This window comes from Halichoerus grypus, chromosome 15, assembly GCF_964656455.1.
Source record: "Halichoerus grypus chromosome 15, mHalGry1.hap1.1, whole genome shotgun sequence".
Taxonomy (NCBI): Eukaryota; Metazoa; Chordata; class Mammalia; order Carnivora; family Phocidae; genus Halichoerus; species Halichoerus grypus.
Genome location: NC_135726.1, coordinates 42,898,811 through 42,916,953, shown reverse-complemented (window position 1 = coordinate 42,916,953; position 18,143 = coordinate 42,898,811). Strand labels below are relative to the sequence as shown.

The window sequence follows — 18,143 nt, the reverse complement described above, 5'->3', positions numbered from 1 at the left end:
CACCAATGGCAGGCATATGCTCTCTTAAGTCTTTCCTTGTATCCTGTCAGCTGCTCCGCGGCTGGTCCCACACGAGCCAGTCCATCGGATGTGGGGTGGGAGGCTCTCCGAGGACCTTTGGCCCTTACCCAGATTCTCAGACTGTGAATGGCGTTGGCGGGCGAGGGCATGACCCACCATGAGGCCACCACCCTTCACAGCCTCACTCCGGGCCCCGCCTAAAAGAATGGGCAGTGAGGTTAGGGAAGGAGAAGGGAGAGGCCTAGGAGGTGAGCAGCAAGGCCTCTTCTGGGAGGCTGACAGGGAGCTGCGGCGGCCCAGGCTGGTGAGCAGGGAGCCCCGCCAGGGCCCAGGAGGAGGGCTCCCTCTCAGTGTCTTCATGCCACAAGATGTAAAATAATCCCCTCGGCTCAGAAAAACACAATTTTATGGCTGTCTGACTCATTTCCCACAAAGCTAGGTTCACCCCCCCACCCTACCCCACGTGTAGAGCTTTTGTTTTGAAAAATAAAAAATATGTTGAAAATTTCAAGATGACTTTTAGCCATAAATAGTTCCCTTCCTCACCCTAGTCCCAGGCCCCCCTCACCTAATTTCCCAAACACTGGCTGCCAGAGCCTTGAGGGGGACCCAGTCCAAGTGGGTGTGAGATGACTCCGGGCAACACAACCCCCAGGGCCGGGCCAGCAGATGCCCGCTGGGCACTGAGATGGGCCGAGGGGCCCTCTGGGGAGGGGGGCCTCCCTGGCATCTGCTGCCATGCCCCAGATTCTTCAGTTTTGGGGTCCCAGCTGGGCCCCAACAGCACCACCACCAACTCCTAGCCTTGTAGTCTCTCCAGGCCTGGGTCCCTTTCCATAGTTTCCAAGACGCAGGTAATGTCTGCTCGTGGCTCTCCATCCTGACACTCTAGGCGAGGGGGGTTCCACCGGGTGACCTCAGACACCCAGCTGCGACGTACCCCCAGCTCCTGCTGCTGCATTGCTCCTCCCCAGGTCGGTGAGGCGTAGTGCCGAGTCTCACTACCCCTGGAACCCCACAAGGGGGGCATAGGGGTCCTCCAGTCCCCCAAATACATCAGGATTTTCGATTGCCTGCCACATCCTGGGGCTTGTCCTCCTAGCTGCCCCCAACTCTGCCATTCCTTTAATTTCCCAACAAGCCTGGACCATGGGTACTGGCAGCCCCGTTTCTCAGGCAGGGAACAGCGGCAGACAGCACATGACCCGTGTCAGCTGAGGGAAGCCTCATGCTTCCTGCTGACTCCCCGACCGCCCAGGAAGAGCACCCATGTCAGAAGCCCAGGGCTCGGATGCAGGGCCATCCCAGGAGGTCCCGGGTTTCTGGCGCGTGGCATGGACCCACCTGGAGGACACACTGGCCTCAGAGCTAGCCTCCCCTCCCCGCTATGCAACTGCTGCAACTTGGTGCATTCAAGGCCCTCCACGCTGCGCCCAGGTGGTCCACACGCATCACCACCCCACCCCCCGTCTTCCCAGACGACAGCCTCTGGAAGCCTCCTAAGGTGGAGGAGCCAGGCAGGGGCAGCAACCAACACCAGCATGCATTGAACTGGGAGCCCCAGCCAGGCAGGAACCTGCTACTCCTGAGCCAGGCACCCCAGCCCATGGACTCAGGCTCTTCAGATCCGGGATGACACAGAGGCCCCATCCCTGACTGTAGCGAGCCCCACTGAGGCCCATGACAATGAGCCTGTGGGCCTCTAGAGCAGGGCCTCCAGAGAGCTGTCCAGGCCGTAGGTCTGCCCACGGTCCGCTCTGGGGTGCACCCCAGGTTCCTGGCTCCCCAGGGCTCCGGACTCCCACCTAGAAGCAGGAAGTAGCTGCAGGAAGAACAGCAGGAGGGCGGGGGCGTCTTACTGTCAGGGGCTCTGCCAGGAGGACCCTGGGGGGAGCTAGGGACGGACATGGGGGGGTATGGATTGGGGTCCCCCAGGCTGGCTGGGCCATGGGCATCAGGGGAAGGGCCAGAGGTGATCTGGACTTCCTTAACCGCGAGAAAAATGACTCAGCTAAATTGAGGAAGATTTCCGTTTCGGCAGACTACTTTTTCCACTATGGTAAGAGCTTTTACCCACAAGCTCCAGAGGAGCTGGGTACCCCAGAGAAGGGTTTAGGGAGTTTCGATTTGAATAGTCAATGCTGATTCTTAATCATTATTTTGAAAAGATAGCTCTTGGTTTTCCAGCAGGTGGCTGGGTCCTGGGGAGCGAAGCCAGTTTGTGTGTGTGTGTGTGTGTGTGTGTGTGTGTGTGTGTGTTTGCAAGCAAGTGCATATTTGTGCCTTGAGGACGCTGGGGCCCAGGAAGAGGGAGATTTACCGGAGCATTTCCCTTTGTTGGCAGGCCTTGCCCAGGTCTGCAGAAATGACCTGGATTCTCCAGCCCTCTGAGCCTGTTGGCCTGAACAGCGCTATGGACTGCCCTGATTGAGGCCTAAGTGTCTGCCACGCAGCAGGCTGGGCACTTACCCACATTACCCCACAGCTCTGGGAGCTGAGGCCCACTCCCGATATTAGCGGAGAGTCCAAGAGGGAAAAGCCCCCATCGGACACCTGGCCAGATGTGAACCCAAGCAGCCTGTCACTGCTGTAGATGGATCGTTGTCTGCCCTCCCCCCTTCCCCCCCCTGCCACCCTCTTTCCAGCTCCTGGCATCTCCTGACACTGCCCAGAGTCACCTGCTGTAGCAGCCAGCAGCCCTGGACACAGCGAGGGCCAAAGACTTCTTTCTAGGGGCCTGGCTCAAACCCCAGCCCATCAGTGATCAGAAGCTGGGCCTGGCCCCGGTTGGGGCATCTCCACTGCAGCCCTAGTTCCCACTGTGCAGCCCAGCCCCTCGGCCAAGGCAGGCTGGGTGGCAATGGGTCCTTCCAAGAGTGGAGGGTCCAGCCCTGTCCCTGCAACTTCCAACCTAAGGAGGATGGAGGCCAGTGGCTTTGGGCTCCCCTCACTTCTGGTCCAGCCCAGGAGAGCTTCCTGGAGGCAGGTGTCAGCAGGCTTTGGCCAGGATAGCAGCAGTGAGCTCAACGAGGGCCCCTGGCATAGTGACTGCCCTGCTGGAAGATGCTTCTCCCATCCCACTGGATGGAGGCCCTCGTGTCTGCTTCCACTCTGGCAAGATCCGCATATAGGAAATGCTCCCTGTTTCTTGCTCCCCCTTATGGGGCAGGCTCTTCCCTGAGGCCTCACTGAGGGGATGACAGGATGTGGGGTTTCTCTTCCCACTGCGCTGCTGGCTGGACCTGGCTTCTCCTGGGGGCCCCTCCACATCCTGCTTCACCCTAACTCCTGCTCTGAGTGGTGCTCAGTTGCCCGGGGAGGGGGGTGAGGAGGAGCCTGGCCCCAGGCTCCAGGGATTTCAAGGAACAGAGCTGGGCCTAACCAGTGTGGCCCTGCGGCTGGGGCAAGGGTTCTGCCTGGGGCCAGGACACGTGTCCTGGCTCCGTGGCCTCCCCACGGCCCAGCCGTCTGGCCAGTCTCCAGCCAAGCAGCAGGGGCTGCGGCAGCTGGGGGAGGAGGCAAGGCCTGCAGCCCCCCTGGGTTGCTGGCAGTTCCAGGGCAAAGGGCGAGAGGGCTGTGGCCAGAGTGGGGAAGCAGGGCAGGGAGCAGCTTAAGATGAGGGCCCAGTGGATGACCGCAGGGCTTGAGCTCTAGGGCCTGGCGCCTTTCTCGGGTGCCCCTTCCAGGAGACAAAATGAAAGCATTAGAGAGAGGAGAGGCCGGGAGGCAGAAATGGGGAAGGGGCTGAAACAGCCCACGGCCAAGGCAGGGAAAGGAAGAGGAACAGAGAAAGAGAGCAGCAGAAGAGCCGCCTGGCAAGAGCTCCTACCCAGCTGGTCCCGCTGCTGGTGTAGAAGGCAGAGGCCCAGGGGTCAGGCAGGACCTTGGAGGTGGGGTTCCCTACGTATTACCCCTACTCCCGGCCCACACAGAGGGCCCCTACCTTCCCCACCCTAGAGCTCACAGCAGATAGTGATCTGAGAGCGTGTCATGCTTGTGCCGTGTGTAAGCATGTGCGTGTGTGTCCTCATGTAAGAACGGTACATACCTGTGTCTGAAGCCCCCTGCCTCTGGGACTCACGACTGCCCACTGTAGACGCAGCTGGACACCAGGACAAGGCCCTTCCCCGAGCCCAGCTCCATGAGGCCCATGAGGCCAGCCCTCCTTGGGGGCCCGAGGGAGCTTCAGTGGGGCTGAGTCTCTGCTCCTCCAGAGGCCCAGGTGTCCTGCCCACCCTATGGTGGAGCAGAGGAGGTGACCCCTTCTCCTCGGGTCATCCTCGCCCAGTGGTCCTTGGGCTCCCGGGAACCACGCAGTCCCAGGTAGACAGAGGGCCCAACTGACAGAGACTCCTGACTCACGAGTGTGCAGAACCAGCTCCAGGCCTCCGCAGGGGGCAGACACTCAAAGGGCTCCCACAGTGGGCCACAGAATGTTTCTTGCATGCAAAACTCAGTGTGTGTGTGTGTGTGTGTGTGTGTGTGCACATGCAAGCACAAACATTCACATTCGCCCCCTTGTTGGTGAGGTCTGGCCTGTCCGCCTCAACCATTTACCTACCATCTCCTCATCCAAAACCCTCAGTGGCTCCCCAGGGCCCAAGCTCTCTGCCTGACACCACCTGGCCTGGCCCAGCCCTTCCCCCCCTCCCCCCTGCCCCCCCACCCCCGCACTCACTAACTCCGCCCTTGAGCCCCTCACTGCAGCCAGGCTGGCTTCCATACCAGCCCTGTTTTTCAATTTTTCATTCCCGTTTTCTGTGCCCATGTGAGCAGTGTGTGTACCTGCTGCTACTGTGTGTGTGTGTGTGTGTGTGTGTGTGTGTGATCTTCTTTCTGAGTACAGTGTGATAAAGTGTGAATGAAGGAAAAAACCCATCGAGTGCCGCCTGGAGCAGGTAACAGCTCTCGTAATGGAAAAGCCCGGGGTGGTACCAGCTTCAAGCACTGCTCGATCCCACGTGGAAATCCATGCTCATGTATCAGCTCTGCTTTCCCTTCTGTCCCTTTGCCTTCCCTGAAGGCTCCCAACAAAGTAACCACAAGGCTCACATTCCCCTGCATTAGAACTTAGGAAAAAGAAAACCATTTTTCCCCGGTATTTCCAGCAAAAGTCTCAGGGCTGACATCCATTGGCTGTGCCCAGGGGCACGTGACCCACTTCCAGAGAGGGAGAGGGCTGATTCCCCAAAGGAACACCAGGACGGCCCCAGAGGAAGGAAGTGGAGGCTCGGCAGCCAGGAACGCGGGGGCCCACCCGATGACTGTCCATGAGTCCCTGGGGTGGGGTGGGACGTGTGTTGTTCCTGTCCTCGGTCACCCCAAATGGGGTCCAGAATCCCGGAGCCGGCAAGCCCTGGATAACTGTGCCATTTTTTTTAAATGTACAGATGGGGAAACTGAGGCCCAGAGAGTCAGGGCACTGGCTGAGGGTCACACAGCCAATTAGGGCAGAGGTGGAGCTAGAACATGGACTTTTTTTTTTTTTTTTAAGATTTATTTATTTGACAGAGAGAGAGACAGTGAGAGAGGGAACACAAGCAGGGGGAGTGGGAGAGGGAGAAGCAGGCTTCCTGCGGAGCGGGGAGCCCGATGCTGGGCTCGATCCCAGGACCTTGGGATCATGACCTGAGCCGAAGGAAGACGCTTAATGACTGAGCCATCCAGGCGCCCCTAGAACATGGACCTTTGATGGGTGATCCTGACCCCTTAGCTGGCCTGCCCCTCAGAGTCTGACCCGTCACACATATCCCAGACGTGAGAGTCCACAAGAGTGACAGCAAGTCCCACTCCAGCCACAGAGGTTCAGCATCCACGTGCTGCACTGAGCCCCCGGATGACACACTCCATCGCGAACCCCCATCCAAGAAGAGGTGCTGGCCCCCAAGGCTGGAGGTGGGAGACGCGTACAGAGGGACTTGGGGCTGGGGTGGGAATGGAGATAGGCTGAGCCGGGGCAGGCCTCCGAGAGGCCCAAGCGTCCAGACCACTGGTCATTGCTCCAGCTCCGCAATGAGGGGGGAGGAGGCCTGGACCACAAGGCCAGAAAAGGTCAAGGGGCAGAGAGGCCATGAGGGGCCCAGCGGGCTCCAGCAGGCTGCAGGACGCTTGGCCAGAAAGGCCTGTTTACTCAGAGGCCCATGAGGTCAAGGCCCAGGCCCAGGGTTAATTATTAACGGCCTTGTGGCTGCCCAGCGTGGTGTGGCCAGAGCCCGGAGCCCCGGTACCGCCCCCCCGCCGCTGCCGCCCCAGAGCGCTCCCCTGGCCTGGGTTTCCCAAAGCACTGACTCCCTGCAGTCCCCAGGGACTCTTGTACCCTCCTCCCCAACTCAAGGCAGGCCTGTGCCTGCATCCGGGGGGCCCCCTGAAGCGGGCAAAGTGGGGACCCCCAAGGTTCCTGTTCACCTCCCACAGCCCAGCTTCTGGGTTACCATGCGCCGCAGGGTCGGGGTGGGGGGGAGGGCAGAGGAAACCTCTTTCAGAAGGAGGATCAAACTGGACAGGAGCGGCCGGGGGAAGCCTGTTTTTCTGGCAGGGGACAGACTTGGCAGCAGTGACCTTGGGGACAGGCACCCTAGGCCCGAGCTCATGGGGGCCCCGGACTTGAGGTTCTCTGGGGACCCCCGTGGGCACCCTGCTCAGGGACAGCTGAGTTCCGCGTCGTGGGCCTGGTTCCCACCACCTCCCCGGAGAGCAGGCCCGCCAGCTCCCGTGCCCTGGGGAGAGCTCCGGCCCTGTCCCGGGAGCTGGTGCTGACAGATGGGCTATAGCGCATTAGCAGGCTTGGGCTGCAAATCCCCACTTTGTCCTGCAGATTAGGCTCTCACCGCAGGCGGGCTGGCTGCCCACCTTCTCCAGCCTCCTGCGCCCCGCCCCCTCAGCCTCCTGGGCCCCCGGGGCAGCCTCGCCCTCAGCCTGACCCGAGCCGGGGCCTCCGGGATGGGGGAAGGCTGGAGGTGTTGGGTTCAGGGGCTCCTCAAGGGGACGGGGCTGAGGGCCCGGTGCGGACTCCACCAGTCCACATGGCCCAGGACTCTGCATTTCTCACGAGCACCTGCTGGGTCCTCGTGGAAGAGCCCGGGCTTCAGATGGTCTCTCCGCAGGACGGAGCTCTCCTCGGACTTTTCACTCACTCTTAGACTGACACCGTCAGCCCGGAAGATTTTCACGTTATCTGTTGAGGCTTTGGGGGGATGGGGCCCGTGGACGGGTAAAGGGCAGGAAGGACCAGATAACCTGGGCCGGTCCGGTGGGGGAAGAGGGGCAGCCGGTGCCTGGGGAGGTTGGAGGACAACCTTCACTTAAGCCTCAATCTCTGCGGGGAGTGCTGGCCTCCCCTTCACAGCTATAAAGGGGGCTCCAGGCCCAGCCCCCCACCCCCCAGCCGACTACGTGGCTCCAGCCGGGGAACGTTTGGGAAGGGCTTCAGGGCATGGCCTGTGGGTTTGCTCATGGGGACAGCCTTTCTGTCTGGCCTCTGGAAGCCCAGCCTAGGCAGGCACGTGGCCTGGTGGCCTTGGACACCATGGGGCACTGCACAACCCAGGCCCTTCAGCGTCCACTTAGGACCCGACTGTTCCCTTTTCAAGGCACCACTTCTACCCAACCAGGAAATCCTGAAAGAAGGCTGCCCATCCCTCCCTGAGTCAACACTTGCTGTGAAGGAGGGGAAGGAGGGGCGGGGAGCAGGAAAACAGGCCACGGGACTCTGCTCCGGGAGTGCAGGCCACACGCGCACACACACTCACCGGCACAGATAATGCACACAGGTGTGCGCACACGCACACGCACGGGCAGATGCACACACACACACTCACGGTCACACGCACGCACACGTGCAGGCACAGATGCGCACACACCTTGTCACCGCGCACACACACACACGTACGCGTTCAGAGTCACACACGACCACACGGACCCGTGCACGCCCAGGCCTTCCTGCCCCCAGAAGCCACTCTGAAGCCCCCACCCGGGCTCGCAGACACAGACCCACCTGCACGCACACTGTCGGCGCCCTCCCCCTTCGGCACCAGCCAAGCCGCGCCCAGGAGCCTACTCCCGGCACCCCCAGAAGCCCGAGACCAGGAGTGGGTACTCAAAGCTCATGCAAGGTTCTGTCTTCGGGGCCACATGCTGCCCAGGGTGGCCTGGGGCCCCTGGAAAACGGGGGCTGGGAGGAGGAGAGGAAGCAGCTGACTGTGGAGGGGTAAAGGGCTGGGGTTGGAGGTGCAGGGGGCCGTGCTGCCGGGGGGGTTTGGGAGCACTGGACCCAAGGCAGATGCCCGTTTCCTATAGATCTGCAAGGCTAGACAGACCCTGTGGCCCGGGGCTGGGGCTACGCACCGTGGGCCCTCAATACGGAGTGGTTAGATGACAGAGCAATGGCCTGGTGAGGGTGAGAAGCGCTCTGTCCCCCAGGCTGGCGGGCCCCAGGGAGGTCCCTGCCACCCTGCGCCCGCCTCGCCTTCTCGTAGCTGAGAGCCGGGCCCAGGTGAGCCAGGCTGCCTGTGGTTCCAACCTCCGGGAGGCGGGCAGGCAGCCCCGGGACGTGCCCACACATGGCTCCCCGGCGGCCGCACGCCAAGCCAACGCCAGAGTCAGGCCAAGAGCAGCAGTCTCAGGGCCTGCCCACCGCCCACGGCCTGCCCAGCCTTCCGCGCCTGCTCCGGCAGGAGACCCGGCCCTTGTCTCCCCGGCGGGACCCGGACTCCCGTCCATCCTCTGCCCTCCCTGGAGCCTCCTGTGGGGTCCCGCGTGGCCTGGCCACCCTCCCCACCTCCACGCCCATCACTCTGCCCCTTTCTCGGGGCTGTCGCTCAATCGGCTTGCTCCTGTTCTGGGACTTGGCACCATGTGCCCTCTGGACCTCTGTGTGGCTGGGCCCTACCGCTACCTCCCTAGGGAGGCTCTCTGGAAGCAGCCCCCAGTCACTGCCCAGGCACACTGCCCTCTGCTACATAACCAGTTCCTCACGCTCTTCAAAATGGCCCTGCTCTTGGCCTCGCGGGCGTACCCATCATTCTGCTTCTTTGTTAGTTCCACGAGTCGGGAACCATGTCCGTGCCATCCACAGCCTGCACAGGGCCTGACGGGCAGGTCGCTGGTGGTCCACCAATGTTTGTTGGGTGAATGACTGACTGAGAGAGAAGGCCACCTGTCAGAGGGGGGGGCAGGCCTCTACAAGGCACGTTGGGGCCTCCTGGGGCCCATGGGTTCACTCGCATCATCCAGGCAGGCCCCGCTGAGTGGGTTAGGGCTAGGGTTGGGACTCGGACTCACCCCGCTTTGCTCTCCATGAGATTAGGCTTGGCCCTGGCTTCTGTCAGCGGGGACAGAGAGGAGACCCTTGTCTCTAGTTCCTGGACTTACTGTGGTCCCACACTCTGGCAACTCTTACCTCTGCACCTTTGTCTAGAACATTCTGATGCCTGGAATGTGTCTTCTGGCTGCCCTGACAATCTTTCCATTGCCCTAAGGTACAGCCATGTCCCCCCCACCAGCCTCAAAGCCCCCACACCACACACAACCCTGAGGTGGCACCCTGCTCTCCAGCCAGGCCACACCCTTAGCCTGGCAGTAATGAGTGCCCGTGAGTGGCTTCTAGGCACTCTGTGGGTTTCTCTGGAGGTCCTCACCACCTTGGGCTGCTTGGGGGTTGATGAGGGCCTGGTCAGAAGTCAGGAAGGTGGGGGTTGGGCAAGAGGTCAATGAGTCAGGTCAGAGGACAAGGAGTCAGTCAGGTCTAAAGAAGCCCAGAGATGGGAAGGGGTAACTCCAAACCCAAGAGCTAAAGGCTTAGTTAACTGGTGAGTTGGTTAGATAGCAGGTTAGTTAGCCCCCTCCTTTGTTTGCCCCCTTCATTTGCTGAGCATACACTGCGTTTGAAGTGGAGGCCCCAAGGAGGACTGACCCGGCCTGTCTCAGGCAGGGTGGGGAAAGCATCCTCGGTTCTCACCTTGGACCACAGGTCCCAGACCGAAGCAGGCTTGCCACCGGGCTTTGTGCAGCCAGGGGAGAGGTAACGTTGATTTTTACATTGTTTTAATGGTGAGAACAAGTCAAAAGAAGGATCATATTTCATGACACGTGAAAATGATGTGAAATTTGTCAGGATGCTTGTGCTCTGTGATGGCAGGTGATGGTCATAACAGTGCCCGAGTGGCTGAGAGTGGGGTGAAGAGCCCTTCAGAAAACGGGGGTGAGGATTTGGGGGGCGGTTACAGTCTGTCACTGGGTGCCGTGGCTGTCCCCTTCTCGCTCACTCGTCATCCTTAATTCCCATAAGTAGGAACCGAGCACTTACTCTGTGCCAGGCATGGGGCTGCCCTGATTCCCCAAGACCTGCTCTCAAGGGCCACACACCCAGGGTCACAGAGACCATTGGGGGTGGGGGGAGCAGAGTCCAGAGAGCACAGAGGAGGGACAGGAAACCTGGCCTGGAGTGCATAGAAGCCTCTCTGGGAGGAGTGAAGCCCCAGCGACATCTTAACATTTCAGTAGAAATTTGCTGAGAAGAAAGGAGCAGGGAAAAGCATTGTAGGTGGAAGGAACAGCTTTCACAAAGGTGAGAATGACAGGCCTAGACCCGGTGAGGATAGAGGGGAGCCAGGTAATGGGGGGCTTTGGGCAATCAGAGGTCACCCCTCGTCACCAGCCCCACCTCATCCCAGCCTGGGTTTGGCTCCAGGCTGGCAATGGTGCCTGCCAAGGGAAGGATGCCAGGATCTGGCACGAGAGGTGGGGCACCGAGGGCAGAGGAGGGGACATCCTTAGGACCTCACTCTTGGCACCCTGCCCGCCGCCGGGGGGTACCACCGCAACGGGAGGAGGCAGCTGGTGGGTGAGGTGTGGGGGCTCGGCCCAGGAGGGTGGGGGCTGCCGGGGCTGGGGCCACCTGGTCCTGCCCCCGGCCCAGGGGAGTCCAAGGACCAGGCAGGCTGCCATGGGGTGGGGGGGGTGGGGGGGGGGAGTTGGCAACAAAGGCCTATTCTTCAGAGTTTAAAAAAGTCTTAAAACCCGTCCAACTTTCTTTTGTTAGATGCTCCGGGACGTTTCCCCTTTGGAGGCAGCTCGAGATACCTGGCTGATAAAGGGCTGATTTGTGGAGACTTAATTATGGCCCCAAGCCCTCGGTGTAAACAATCGGTGAGTGTTTATTCGACTGCCTCCCCTCAGTGCTAATGGGGAGCACAAACCAGGTGCCGAGTAGTGGGACTTGGTGACCCCGGATTCTTGGGTTCCCTAAGCTGTCTCCCCTGTGGGAGGAAGGCAGTCGGGCCCAGAGTTTGGTGTGTACCCCCGTAGTTTGGCTGCCCAGTTTGGGGTCCTGGCACCATAGACTCCTGACAACTTGCTGCCCACCTGTAAGGGGCAAGGATGGTCATCTGGCATTAAAGGGGAAGTCTGCCACACGACAAGTGCTCAGGAAATGCCGGACAGCCGTGCTGGGGAGGTGGCACTGTCCCAACTTTGACCCTGGCCGCAGCCCCTGGGAGGAAGTATCTGGATCCTCAGGTCCATCCCAGGCCAGCTGGATGAGCAGTGAGGTGGTGTGAGTTGAGGTTCTCAGCAGCCCTGCCCACATCTGCCCCCACGCCCCATCCCCAGACCACCCAGGGGTGTTCACAAGGTGCCGAGGCCTGCCTGTGGCTGTCCTTTTTATAGGCCTTATGTCCCCTGGGGATCAAGGTGGGTCCTAGTTGGCAAGTTTGAGGACTGTCCTGTGTACCTTCCCTGGCACACCCCAGCCTATCTTGCCTCCCACGCCCTGGGCCCTGTGCAAGCCTGGGCCCCACACCCACCTGAGGCACCCCCTAAGGAGTCACCAGGGTCAGGTAAGCTCATTCCCTCACCCTGTGCCCCCAAGGATGGACTCAGGGACTCGGCAAGACACAGCTTAGCTTCATTTAAAGGACAAACTCTGCTCAGGGCACTGGTCGGAAGGAGAGAGAGAGCGGGTGCCCTCTAGACATGCACAAAAGCATACTCACCCAGGGAGACCCACACACTCGCAGACACGTGCATATTCCACAGGATCCCACACACCCCCCCCAGGGTATGCACACACCCGGGCGCTCCCCAGGCCAGGCCCTCACTGCAGCTCTCCTGCTGGTGGGGCCACGGCTGCGTCTGTGTGAGCAGGTGCACCACGGACGGTGTGGTGCTGCCCATGAGCGCCTATGTCAAGTTCCAGGACGTCTGGGAGGAAGCAGGAAGAAGGGGAGGGCAAGAGATCCTCCTGGTCCTCTGTCTGAGGCAGGAAGGGGATACAGTGGCTGCTCAAGGTCAGTCCAGCAGGATCCAGCCCACCTTGGCCTTGAGCAGCACTCACACCAGAGGCTGCATCCAACGAGCTGGAGAAGTTTGTTCAGGGAGAACTCTGGGAAGGGCCAGCTCACACTTCAGTGGCCGCACCACATCCAGGTGTGCAGAGCCCCTCTTCCCCTCCCTCTCTAGCTATCTCTTGGGCTGGGGTGACCAGCCCCCCACTGGGCCTCCAACTGAGACCAGCAAGCCATTTTGAACCATGATGAGAAGAGGAAGTTCCTGTGGCCCCAAAACAGAAACAGGAAGCTGGGAGGGGGTACATGGATAGGGAACGGGAAGGGGGGACACAGGCACCCAGCAGATGTACCCAGAGCACCCCAGCCTTCCTGGGCCCGGCATGCGCAGCCGTGTCTGGGCATCTCTGCCCGACCCCCGCACGGTCATCCTCGTCTGTGCGTAGCTCACATCCACCCAAAGGGAGGATTCACTGAGGTTTTCTCAGATGCTGGCTAATTGTCCACCTGCCTGTGTTCAATTGTCCGTGCCTATCTGGGTCTATTGAGAGGGCTCCGTGCATCCGCTGGAATCTTCCTTGTCCACCCAAGCGTTTGTATCTAGCCATGCACCTCTCCCTGGCCCCTGAGTGTTGCCTGGAGGACTCTCTGCAAGGCCGGCCTGACTCTCCTCCACCCACCATGTCCGTGTGATCACCGGACCACTCCCCCGACTGAGCACGCGCCTGTCTGTCTCCCTGGCCGCGAGTCGGGTGACTCCTAGCCCCGGCTCTGTTTCCCCAGCTGCCCTGTCCCCAGCCCTACCTCACTTGGTAATTGCACGCAGGACTGTCCCAGCCCCCTCAGCAGAGGCAGGAAGCTGGGGCTCTGTCCCATACACACCACTGCCTCGCACTCCCTCCTGGAGCACGAATGTCTCCTCTGTGCTATGTGGGGTGGGAAATGGAGTGTCTGAGAAACATGCAGGGGCCCCAGCCCACCGTAGTCCTGAACAGAAGGACGGCAGGGTGTAGAATCACACCAACCACCAGAAATGGGGAGTGTCCTGCCCATACAGGGCCCAGGCTGGGGTGGGTGGGGGTGTGGAAGGCAAGAAAGCAGGGCTCACTCCGAGAGGACATGGCGTGTGGTTCCTCCCAGGTCTGGAGGCTCCTGCAGGAAGACTCGGGGGGTGAGTGGGCGGGGGCCGGAGCCAAGGGGCCAGAGAGGCAGATGTCACCAATTTCAGTTCTGCCCCAGCTGGCCTGAGGGCGCTTGGGACTTCCCAGGGTGGAAGGACAAGCTGGGGGGCCAGGCCACTCGGAGGCAGGGCTGGGCTTGAGGACCCCTTCCCCGGCCCAGCTGGGTGCTATATGCGGGGGAGGCATCGGAAGTTCTAGGGATCCCTGGTGGGCGGGGTGCGCCCCCCTCGGGTCCCTCCTCTCTCCCTGAACCCCCAGAGTACTGCTGCTAGTCAGCTCCAGCCTAAGAGTATGTATGGCAGCAGAAGAATTTCTTGGCCTTTTTGTCCCCACAAAGGAAGGCTTCAAGGGCACCGCTGCCCCAGGGGCATCTGAGGAACATTTCCAGAATGGCAGTGAGAGAGGCCAAGTGGCTACCTCATCAGATGCCACACCTGAGGCAGAAACCACAAGAATCCCCCAACACGGCTCATCTTCGAGCTCCTTGAGCTCATCCCCCACAGAAGGAAAGTGGGGAGCAGGTGGGGCAGGCGGGTGAAGCCCCTTGCCTCTGCCTCGGCCCGGCAGGCAGGCGCTCAGCACCAGATCCAGCAGGGAACTGGGCCCCCGGGCGGGGAGCGCATCTGACTGGACCATGTTCTTGGGAGATCAGTTGTGAAACTTGCTTCAAACCCCCAAACCACAAAAACGGCCGATTTTCCCAGCCCTGTTCTCACGTTTCTCAGATCAGCCGAGGACTCTTCAGCATTTCCATCCAAGAGACGCCCGGCCAGCCGCCAGGCCCCTGTGGGGGGACAAGAAAATGGTGCAAGGAGACTTGAGCGCCGTGGAAACCCCTCCCACGTTCACGGGAAGCACGCGGCGCTCACCAGGGTGTCTGTAAACGTGGGGTCCGGGGAAAGGGCAAGGCGTGGGCCTGATTACAAAAGCTGGAAATCAGGACAGAGGGACCCTAGAAGCTGCTAGGGCTGCCTTGGAAGGAATATTCGAGAACACCTTTCACAGGGGAAGACGGTACCTCGCTGGTGGAGGGTCCGAAGCCAGGGAACTGGGCAAACGCCCTTCAGTTTCAAAAAAGGTCACAGAGGCGTCCCCTCGTGTCTTCCCCCCGGCGCCTGGCGGACAGCGGGCGCACCGGGCCCTGGTTCTCCTCGTTCGGGGGCCAGTGAGAGCAGAAAAGCAGGCTCTTGCCAAGCGAGCATTGATCAGGGGACCCCCAGAGATGAACAGAACCCCAAGGAGGGACTCACCGCTTTTCTCAGCTGGGTGGTAATGACAGTAAAAACCATCTTAGAAAAAGAGAAGCTGTTGGCAGGTGCTTGGGATGACAAGCTGCCTCAAAGCTTCCGAGCCCCATTCCCGCTGCCAGAAAAGCAGGCCACCTCGTCTGGCTTGCCTGGCCGGACGCCCGTCCACCTGCCCCCAGATGGAGCCAGGTGAGGCCCCTCCGCGTGCCACCTGTGGGCCCTGCCCCGCCGCCCGCCTGCCTCCCGTCCTCACCAGCCACTCTGCCTGAGGGCCTGTCCTCTCCAGAGCCCGCTGTCCTCACCCTCCCCAGGCCCTGCTCCTCGCCCTCGTCAGCCACCACGGCTGCCTCTGCCCAGCCGGAACCTCCCTGTGGCTGGGACAGAAACCCTGACTCACATTCACTTTGGCGGCGATTCCAGAAGCCAGAGGTTGCTGGGAAAGACAGCCAGCTTTATGGTGCCTGCTCGTCCGGCCCGTCCCCTGAGCTATCGCGTTTCTTTCAAATGTCATACAAGGGGTGTCGGACGCGGCACCGCTGTGCCCGGCCTCGTGCGAGCTGCCGCTGCCCGTGGCGCCCGGTGTTGGGCCCGGAAGCCACTTCCCGCTGGAGAATCCTGCCCGGGAGCCTGGGAGCTGGGACTAGTTCTCTGAGGCCAAGGCCAGGGCGACCAAGGCCGGGAGGCCGGCACTGACAGTGGATCCTACCTGAGGGCCAGGGGCGGGCGCCCACCAGCTGGTGAGGTGCATGAGCCCCCGGGAGACAGCATGTGTGCGTGTGTGTGTGCGCACGTCTTCCTGTCTGTGAGTCTGCCTGAGCGTCTATGTGGGAGTTTCTGTGCGTGGTCTGCGGATAGGTTTGTGTGTTTCTGTGTGCACACCTGGGTGTCCATGTCTCTGAGTGTGTCTAGCGTGGCCAGGTCCAGGCCAGATACTGGACAGGTGGGGGAGGCCGCGGTCTCGGCCTCGTTGCCCACAGTCTGGAGGGAATTGGCTGGGGAGCACGGAGTCCCTCCCGGAAGAGTATAGTCTCTGCGGGGACAGGAAAACCCGAGCCGTGAGGGCAGAGCATGAGGGGCCAGGGCCCCGGAGACAAGGGACCTGATGGGGGACCCTCGATGCTCTGAGGAGGTAACATGAAAGCTGGGTGAGCAGAAGGGTGTGCGTGTCAGCCAGGTGGGAGGCAGGAGAAATTTTTCCAGGCAGAGGGAACAGCGTGTGCAGAAGCTGGAGTGATAAGGGGTAGTAAGGAGACCTCGGTCACAGGATAATGACAGCTGAGGGGCCGAGGGGCGGTGGCAGGAGCTAGACACACAGGCCTGGAGGCCACAGTGACAATGGTGGGCCGGTCCTCAGAACCTCCAGACGGCTTGGTTAGGAAAATGGCCAGTTCCGTGGCTGTTTAACGGGGACCCTCGGTCTGCTGAGAACAGGGCTGCAGGGTGCCCGGGATGAGGCCCGAGCAGAGCAGTCACCCAGTGAGGAGTGACAGCGACCAGTGCCCAGGGATGGGCTTGCAAAGGCAAGGCAGGGATGAGGTGCAAAGCTTGGTGATGGGTGAGGTATGTGAAGCAGCGTCCAAGAGGCTCCCCTGTGTGTGCACGCCTGTGAGTATGTGTGCACAAGTGTGAGTGTGCACACGCCCAGGGCTGAGGGCCAGGCCTGCTCTAGCCTCATGCCTGTGTCCCCACAGCCTTATAGCGGACATGACAGTGACGGTAAGAAGGGCCCGGTGTTGCAACTGCATTTCCTCTCGAACCCAGGGCCACCAGAGATTAGCTGAGAGCCCTGTGTGCGCTGGGTGATAACACCCCCACTCCCCCGTTTCCTAATCTCTGATTCATTTCCAACTGATAACAGGATGAGGGCCCATGGGCAGCTAAGAAATGCCCCAGCAGGGTCCTGCCAAGCGTGGAGCCGAGCCGCCTGCGGGGGGGTGGGGGGGAATGGGGGGGTCTAAACCACAGAGACAGGAAGATCAGGGACAGGGTGAGCGTGGGGGGAGACAGGGCAGAGGGACAGGAGAGCCGGAGAGACAGGGAGACAGGGAGACAGAAACAGACACAGAAGAGCCGGGGTCAGGGTAGGGTGATGAGGAAGAGAGATAAGGAGGGAGAGAAACACGGACAGCAACAGCCAGACGGACAGATGTATAAATATAGAGAGAGGAGTTGAGGGTCCCGGGGCTGGAGGAACTTAGTGAAGAGAAAGAAAAACAGAAGAGACAGTGTGAGAGACAGAGAAACAGGGAAGAGGTGACCCAAGGTCCAGAGAGAAGGGGAGAGTAAAAGGAGGGGGCAAAAGTAGAACGAGAATGTGGGGGCCGGCGGTGGGGGGGAGAGCTGGGCTGACCTGGCCCTCCCTGAGCACAACCCAGGCCTGAGCACAGTGGGGCAGGGCAGGGTGCTGGTCTTGCTGACTGGACCCTGCCAGGCACAGGCCGCAGCTGGGACCTGGGAGGCAGGAGCAGTAGCTCTCTCCCCTACACCCCACCACACCCCCTCCCTCACCTATCAGGGAGCCCCGTCCGCTGAGAGCCTCAGGAAGAGAGGAGGAGCACGCTGGGGCTATAAGCTGCACAGCTGGGGAGTTGATGAAGCTATGCTCCCGTGTGTGGGGCTCAGCCAGGACGAAAGGGACAGGGTAACCCCCATGCCCAGCGTTTATTTGTATCCTGATGGGGTCTGGTGGGTTCAGAGTGAAGCTGGAAAGTCAAGGTGGGGTGGACGGGACTCAACCCAGAGGAAGATGGCCGGGACTAGCAAGCAGGGGACTAGCAGCCCTCCTTGCTGAGCCTGGTGGGGAGCCAGTCGCCCCTCTGTTCCCCTCCCAGACCAGGCACTCCTCTGGGCTCAGCACTGGGCTCACGCTCTGCGATGCTCAGAGGAAGGAAGGTGGCCTCCAGGGACTGTAGAGTCCTGGCCATGTCTCTCGAAACTCGGCCCCTGTGCTAGTCCCCTCCCTAACAAGGGACGGAAGGTACAGACAAGTGCCCACTTGAGGGGCACGAGGGCCACAGAGCAGGCTACTGGGCTCAGGCCTTCCTTCTGGGAAAGATGGGGTCCCCCAGAGCCACCAGACCGGGGGCGGACGGCTTCCCAGAGCAGAAGGGGCAGTGGGCCTCCCCTCAGCATCTAGAGCCAGGCAGAAAGAATGGGTGCGTGGACAGGACGGGCAGCGTCTAGAGATAATGAGAGGCAGGGAGCAAATCACCAAGTCCCGGTGGGCAGAAAGGAGCTCCGGGAGGCTCCCCAACAGGGGGTCCACGGTCCCATGGTGTTTCAGGAAGCCCCTCCATCCCCAGGACCCCCAGCCCAGACGGGTGAAGGACAGTAGCAGACCGTGCCCCCGCCCGGGTCCTCCTCGCCTGCCCGGGGCCTACGGCCCAGGGAAGGCTCACCTCGCCTCCTCCCGG

The 18,143-nt window shown here is 61.1% G+C and overlaps 1 long non-coding RNA gene across 1 annotated transcript; it reads left to right on the top strand.

Moving 5' to 3' along the window:
* The first annotated feature begins 10,452 nt into the window (after positions 1-10,452).
* Positions 10,453-15,122, top strand: LOC118552158 (uncharacterized). Its single transcript, XR_004925392.2, has 3 exons — positions 10,453-10,585; positions 11,060-11,166; positions 14,209-15,122. It is a non-coding gene; the product is annotated as an uncharacterized LOC118552158 (long non-coding RNA).
* The last annotated feature ends 3,021 nt before the right edge of the window (positions 15,123-18,143 follow it).